This window comes from Callospermophilus lateralis, chromosome 8 (genome assembly GCF_048772815.1).
Source record: "Callospermophilus lateralis isolate mCalLat2 chromosome 8, mCalLat2.hap1, whole genome shotgun sequence".
NCBI lineage: Eukaryota > Metazoa > Chordata > Mammalia > Rodentia > Sciuridae > Callospermophilus > Callospermophilus lateralis.
This window is the reverse complement of record NC_135312.1, coordinates 38,069,998-38,077,547: the sequence shown is the minus strand read 5'-3', so window position 1 is coordinate 38,077,547 and position 7,550 is coordinate 38,069,998. Positions and strand designations below refer to the sequence as shown.

Below are 7,550 nucleotides of genomic sequence, written 5' to 3'. Positions count from 1 at the left end.
CACCTGAGCTCAGGGAAAAGTCCTATCGACCACCTATATTTATTTCCCCTTCTCTGGCACTGAACTTACTTCTAGGATATTGCTGAGCGCTGCCCCTTTCTTGGCACTAGATTCTACTGGGTTATCACAGCAAAAGGACTAATGCCCCTGAGGTCCGAAGCCTTTCAAAGTTCATTGGCAAAAAGGAGATTCTCATATTGAGAGAATCCTCAACTGTTTACCCCTAACATTCTGAGATGGGCCCCAAAGCCATAATTCTACTCAATATTCGTCTAAACAATCTAGCTGGTTGTTACAGCTAGAGTGGGAAACTGAGGCTATCCTAATGCAGACCCTATCTAAACTGCCACATAATCTCTTCCCTTTTCAATGTGTGGGGTTCTGCTGCAGGGCCAAGCTTCTAGTACCAAACTCCCTTTTTACCTTGGAGAGCCATTTCTCTTAAGAGGTGCTACAGTCCTTCTGGTGTGCCCACTTGGATTCAACCTGGGGTGTCCTTCCTACAGTTCTATCAAGAGAAACAAGGTCCTACACTTTGAGGTTGGCACAAGGAGCACAATCTGTTTAATCTTTCCAAAAAAACTAATTTAGCTCTCGCGTAAACCACAATGACACAAAGGACGTGACTTAAACGGAACTTCCAATGGAAAGGACTTCAATGCTTTTCTAAATGAACGACTGCAAGACAAACAAGGAAACCTCCACGTTTGCTGCAGATACCTTTATTAAAGCTCTTCCGGGTGGTAAAATGCCGGAGGAATCAAGGGTATGAGTAGGATGGATAGTGAGTGAAAACTTGAGTAAATTCAGGAGTTAGCACTATAATTTCAGGTATTCTAACTCAATGCAACCACTCCGTTCACCGGAACAGTGTTAGGTTCCTCAGGATCCCAGAGCCAGCTCTGATGTGTTACTCTTCTGAAGATTTTGAATTTTTCTCTTCTCCCTTTCCCGCTTCCCTCAATACAGGCTGTTAGTTTGTCCTCGACCCCTACCAACATTTAAAGGCAAAGGAGCTTAGAAAAAGGCAAAGTGGGGAAGACTTTGCGACTGTCTTTCTCAAATCGGTAAAGGGAGAGCGATAATGGGTAAGGGGCGTGCAAACTAGCCCCTTACTTGCCCAATCAGGTGCACAGGAAGATGTCCTTTTACCAATAAAAATAAAGTTCGCTTTCCGGAGGCGGGAGGGTGAGCCTTGACTGCCAGTTCTCCAAAGCAACGTTAGAGGAAAGGACAGAGAGTGATTAGAGGTAGGGCCAACCCGGGAAAGGGGGCGGGGTGGAGGCGGGGGTAATCCTGAGCGGCGGCTGGGCTGGCCAGTGGAAGGTGAGGACTGCTGTTCCTGTTGTAGTGTTTCTCGCCAATCAGGAAGACGAGGAGGTGGGCGGGGCAGGGAAGGGGTGGGTAGAGCTCGCAGCACCGCCGGGCGCCCGTCGGGCTCTGGGAGAGAGAAATCCGGTTAAAATCTGAGTCGGAGGGAGGTTTAACCACAGATCGGTTCCGATCGGATTATTCCTTAAAGGGGACGCGCCATTGTCAAGAGATCGGAGCCTGGGGTCCGAGGGCGGGGACCGGCGGCGCCTGAGGAGCAAGGCAGCTGCACTTGGACTGGGGACGGGTAGGTGTTGCCTGGGTAAAGGCGCTTCATTTCACTTTCTTTTCCAGCCCCGGGGCAGGCGCCGGGATGCTCGCCGACTGGCGACTACAGTCCGGGCGGGAGATGAGGTCGCCGGCCCTCTCCCGGCTGCCCTTCCTGGTGGGAGCCGAGGGGAGGCGGGCCAGGATGGCTGGCAAGCTTCGCCGCCCGGGCGGAGACTCCTAACCGACACTGTGCCGCTGTGTAGTCCCTGAATCAACCGAAAACCCGTCGGAGCTACGGCGGGTCCTTGGGGAGAGCCGCGCGCCGGGCTCTCCCGCGCGCCTCCTCTTCCAGTGCCCGGCTCCACCCGCGTGCCCGCTCCACTCGGCGCGCGCCGCCGCCGCCTCGCGCGCCTGGTTTCTCGCGCGCCCGGCTCCCCCTCGCGCTCCCGGCTCTGCCGCGCGCCCCGCGCCCCTGGCGCGTCTGCTTCCCTCGCGCGCCTCCTTCTTGCGCGCCGGGCTCTGCTCGCACACCGCCTCCTCGCGGACTCGCGGGAACCGCCCGGCTGGGAGGAAGGCGGCGGCTGGGAGGTGCAGGGAGGTCGGCGGCCAGGGCTCCGCTGCCCAGGCTGTGAAGGGAGGGCTTGGGAGCAAACTTAGCACAGCGGCTGGCTGCTGCCGGAGGAAAGGGGCGGCGGGGACCCGCGGCGCGCGCGGTGATCGCCACCCGGGCCGGGCATTGTCCGCCTGTTCCTTTGCTCTGGTCTCTCCGCCCACTGCCCGCGGTTGTCGGGAGGGGTGCGGATGCGGGCTCGGTGCCCGAGCGGTCCGAGGCCGGCGGCGCACCCCCAGACCTGGAGCCACCGGAGCCGGGGTCGGCCCCACGCGCTCAGCGGCAGCCTCCGCCCGCAGGCGGGCCGGGCCTGCAGAGTGTCTTTGCTGCTCTCAGTCTCCGTACCAGTTCAGGCGCTGAGCTTGTCCCTACAACTTTTCTTTGCCGTTTGATGGAAGTTGTTGCTTCCGGGCGGCAGGTTCTTTGGTCATAGGCTCTTTCTGTATTCTTGAGAGGCTGATTTCTAGGGTGAAATGGTTCTTGGTTGCTGACGGTCTTTACTACCATCACAGTTTCATCCAACATCGCATTTCTTGTGCATCTGCAATTATATGGGACCTTTAACCTCTCCCGGGCTACAAGAAAAAAACAAGGGGGTTGTTGAGGGGAAAGAGCTCAAGGTAATTTGACGAACTGTGCAAAGTGTTTCTTGACGTGCCTGGCTGAGGCTGTTTTGGAAGGGTAGAGAAAAGACTCCCCCCTTCCCCCGCCCCCCCCCCCCCCCAAGTTGCCAGGGTCTACAGGATTAGGAAATAAAACTTTTGATGACAATAAAGTTGGTTTTATAAGATGCCATTCTACCTAGCCGATAGCATCTGTAAAATTGGTTTCTGCTACTGAACTTGTAGGTATTATAACGATCCCTAGCAACTTTTACTACAGGCAAAACATAAGAGATCTTTTCATTTTGAGCATTAACACTATGCTGTACCTGTCAGTAGTTGCTAAAGAAGTAATACAAACAGCACATCCCTTGACTAAGTCTTTATTTAGAAAATAATGTTTTTAGAAGCATGTCATTTTTGACAGTTTCTTATGCAGTGCTTTGTAGAGTACTTGAATGTGAAAGTTACATCCATATAAACAAAGTAGCATTGGGTATGTTATTCTATGGTCATCGTCTTCTTCTTCTTCTTCTTCTTCTTCTTCTTCTTTTATTTGCTACTCATTATCAAATATAACATTGCATTTGTCTTTTTTCCCATTGCATGTTACAGTATTTTGAAAAAATTACTTCTTTAGGAAGGGTAAATTTTGTTGGAACATCTGGCCTGTTGTTGTTTTAAAGCAATACTGACTTTTAAAATATGTGTTGATTAACTGGCTGTCTAGTAACTTCTGAATGGCATGGAACATTATTAGTTCCCAGGCTCAGGAATAACAACAAACCCAAAAACTGTAAAAGGAAACTAAAAGCTGGTTTCAGATAATAATGTTTGAAAGATTATTCTTTATACATATGTTAGGAAATAAGACACAAAAACAATTGTTAATAGTCATCTTGATGGTGCCTGGCATTGTTATACCTTACATTCCTCCTCCTCCTTTTTTTTTTTTTTTCTTCTTTTCTTCCCCTTCCCATTCTCTTCTGGGAAGGGTATCAGGTGAGCTTTGAGGCATACGCTTGCTTTCATCTCATTATAGAATGTAGATAAGTTTCAAAATTTCCATCTGTGTTTTTTAAGAGCTTATTTAAACAATAAGGGAGAGAATTTCTGAACTTTTAAAAGAGCACATAAAAATAAAATGTTAAAAAACTGTATCTTTGAATAGCTAGGCTGAATTTCCCGGACAGCATATTCTTTTCCAGTTTGCTTGTCATATTGTTTTAAGCACACTGTTTCATTTATGTACATTGCCAAGACATTTCTTGAGTTGTGGATTGTGCCTTGAGATACTTGGGAGGTGGGCTGTCCTCCATTTCTGTGCAGACCACTGCATCACTGTGTACTTTTCTAGCCCAATAAACTGTTGTCTTAGGCCTTTGTGACAGAAAAAAATAATGTCCTGTAAAGATTGTTGAGATAATTAAAAATTTCTTTGAAAAACACATTTTTGACAAGTTACAATAAAAGAACAGCAGTTGGTTTAAAGTCAGTAGAAAATATGCTAATCTAGTTGCTCTTTATTTTGTGTGAGATTGTGATTAAGTTTTACAGTATGTTGTTCAGACATCTTTCTGATGGTGATCATTTATCATATCACAGTTATTAAAACTAGATTGAGGCTGGGACTATAGCTCAGTTGGTAGAGTGCTTGCCTTGCATGCACAAGGTCCTGGGTTCTAATCCCCAGCACCACCAAAAAAAAAAAAAAAGAAAGAAAAAGAAATATTTGGGCTGGGGTTGTGGCTCAGTGGTAGAGTACTTGCTTAACATGTGTAGGCGTGTTGGGTTCAATTCTCAGTACCACATATATATACCTAGAAATAAAAGTCCGTTGACAGCTACACCCCCCCCCCCAAAAAAAAAAAAAAAGAAAAAAAAACTAGATTCAATCTGCCAACATCTGTTAAGTAGCCTTTTCTTTAAGGAGTATGATGGGGAGATAAAGTGGAAGTAGATGACAGTCTTGCTCCCAAATGTATCCAGTTTCATGGCAAGAACCAAAATTACTATCCATAGGAAAAAGTGGGCGTGCATATACAGGCCAGGCTTGGTGGTGTACACCTGTAGTCCCAGTGGTTTGGGAGGCTGAGGCAGGAGACTCGAAAGTTCCAGGCTAGCCTCAGTAATTTAGTGCAGCCCTAAGCAACTTAGTGTGACCCTGTCTCAAAAGATAAACAAACAAACAAATAAATAAATAGATCGAGCTAGGGAGTGGCTCAGTGGTTAAGCATGTGCAACACACACACACACAAGTAAAAAAGATTATGGAGTTTGATAAAAATCATTAATAGAAGTTGTATCATTAACAGGAGCCGTGTCATTTTTAAAGTACTTGAACATTTTTATTAGCCCACCAATATTCTATAAACAATGAACTATAAAGAAGCTCAAATATTGAGTTTTATTTGGGGGATAGTAGGTATATGTATGTTTAAAAAAATTTCCTTATTACTTAAGTGTCACATGCTCATTGAAAAATATATAGAAATTAGAAATGTCACATAACACTGCTCGTGTCACATTGTAACTATTGCTAGTGTTGCTATTTATTCTTATAGTTTTTGTACTTTTATCCTCAGGACTGTCTTAAACTATTTCTTTAAAATTCTAATTAGTAAGTTGTGTTTACTGGGAATGGAGAAAGCGAATCATTTTTATACACTTTTTTATATTAATTTCCCTCGGTTCTGTAATTCTGGTTTCTTTTACTATTTGTTAGATTACAAAGCTATCACCAGCATGTTTATGTTCAAAACATAGACTTCAAACTTTTCAAAATTGAATTGAGCCAGAATATTTTACCTGCCTTTATACCCCAAGATTTTTGGAGTAGATGTTTGTATAATTTCTCCTTATTTCTTTATTCTCATTTGTAGAGAGAACTTTGCTTTGAGATTGCCATCACACTCCCAAGGAGAAATACAGGTTTATTCATGATCAAATCACAGAAGGAGGTTTTACTTTTAATTCTGGGTTGCTTCTTAAAATGAGGGAATTACAATTGAGGCTGGTGATGTAGGTGAGAATAGTCTTTTGTTCTAGGTGCTTCTTTAAGCTAAACCAGTGGAGAAAAAGGTTTTCCAAAGGTTCCTAAATAGAAAGCCCAGCTCAAGCTGCCAGGTGGCTTAATCAGCTGGAAATCTGCATTCATTAGCAAAATTTTAAGAATTGTGCCTACTGTGTATACTAAAGTAGGCTTGAGGATTAATTCTGTTATTCATGGGTTTGTTTATTGCTCTGCCTAGCTTTTTCCAAGGTCTTTTAGCTGACTGACCTGATCTTCCACAGGAGTTGCATTAAGGTCCATAGAGCCTGTTGAATTAAACCTGGGAGCACTAGTATTTTTGTTTATTGCTGTACACTTTGGCAAAAATTGCTGAAATAATGCAAAGCAGATGTATCTTTCCTTATTCTTTACAGCATTTATTAATTTCAAAGAACACTTTTCTAATACTTATCTCCTATAGTCCCCACCATGGTCTTTTGGCTGGTTATAGTATCCTAGCAAATAATTCATTTTTTTTGCTGATAGAGTGGTAACACATATTTTTAAACCCATTTTGTCCCATTGTCTCAAATATGGAACACCTATGAAAACTTAAAACATACTATTTATGGTAACTTAGAAATAATGATGTTTTTCAAGGTCTATTTCTTTGAGATAAGTAATAGATTATATAGTATATATATGTATGTATATACATATATATATATATATATATATATATAGTGTGTGTGTGTATACATATATATAGTGTGTATATATATAGTATGTATATATAGATATATATGAAATATAAGCTCTAGATTATGATTTTCAACTTATTTAATATATCTGTTTAGATTTTGTTGAAATAGTCACATAATTGATAACTTGGGACTAAATAGATTAAGTGTAAATGCTAAAATAGATTCCTTTACCAGGATTTGTGTTTTTTTAATTAGGAAAAATTTTTTAAAAAGTCATTTTCATTAAAAATGTAGCATGAAGTGTTTTTAACTTTTACAAAGTGGCCTCACCTTCTCTTCCTCCCCCCAACTTGATCTTTGTTTTAGTGGGAGAAAAAATTGAATGTTAAGAAAGGGAGTTAAGAAAGGACTGTTAGTAATGGGTTCATACAGGCCAGGAAAAATACCTGACCAAGGGTTCATCATATGGAGTTTGACTATAATTCAGCAATTTTGATTTGCCAACTTTTGTAAAGAGTTAACATTTTAAAATAACAGCTTCTTAGAAATTTAGTTCATATACCATACAATTCACCTATTTGAAATGTACAATTCAGTGGTTTTAGTATATTCTAGAGTTATGCTGCATTAACACAGTTTTATAACTTTTTCATAATTCCATTACAACTCTTTCTCTGGACCCAGGCGACCACCGATCTACATTCTATCTTTATACATTTGCCTATTCTGGACATTTCATGTGGATGAAAACTAACGTGTTGATAAATGTACATCCCTATGTAATTTGGTCCCTCTCCATGTGTATGACTCCTAGGAGCAGATCCAAGTAGGTGCTTTCATGTGTGTAGCTCCAGGTCTAGAAAGATTTTCTTTCCATTTCAGTGCTGGGGATGGAACCCAGGGTCTTGTGCAGGCTAGGTGAGTATTCTACCACTGAGTTACACCTCCAACCCAAGGATTTTCTTTAAGAGGAAATTCATCTAAATCCTGTTTTTCCTAAGCCTGAGGAAAAATGGGAAAAGAGACTTTTTACCCAGGGAAAATCATTAGACTCATTGTGA

At 42.8% G+C, this 7,550-nt stretch overlaps 1 protein-coding gene across 1 annotated transcript in view; it reads left to right on the top strand.

Moving 5' to 3' along the window:
* Positions 1 to 1,416: 1,416 nt before the first annotated feature.
* The window catches only part of Fryl (FRY like transcription coactivator), a 229,476-nt gene continuing 223,342 nt past the window's right edge, over positions 1,417 to 7,550 (top strand). The window contains exon 1 of the mRNA XM_076864900.1: positions 1,417 to 1,618. The gene's annotated coding sequence lies outside the window, so the exon portion shown is untranslated. The remainder of the gene's footprint in view (positions 1,619 to 7,550) is intronic.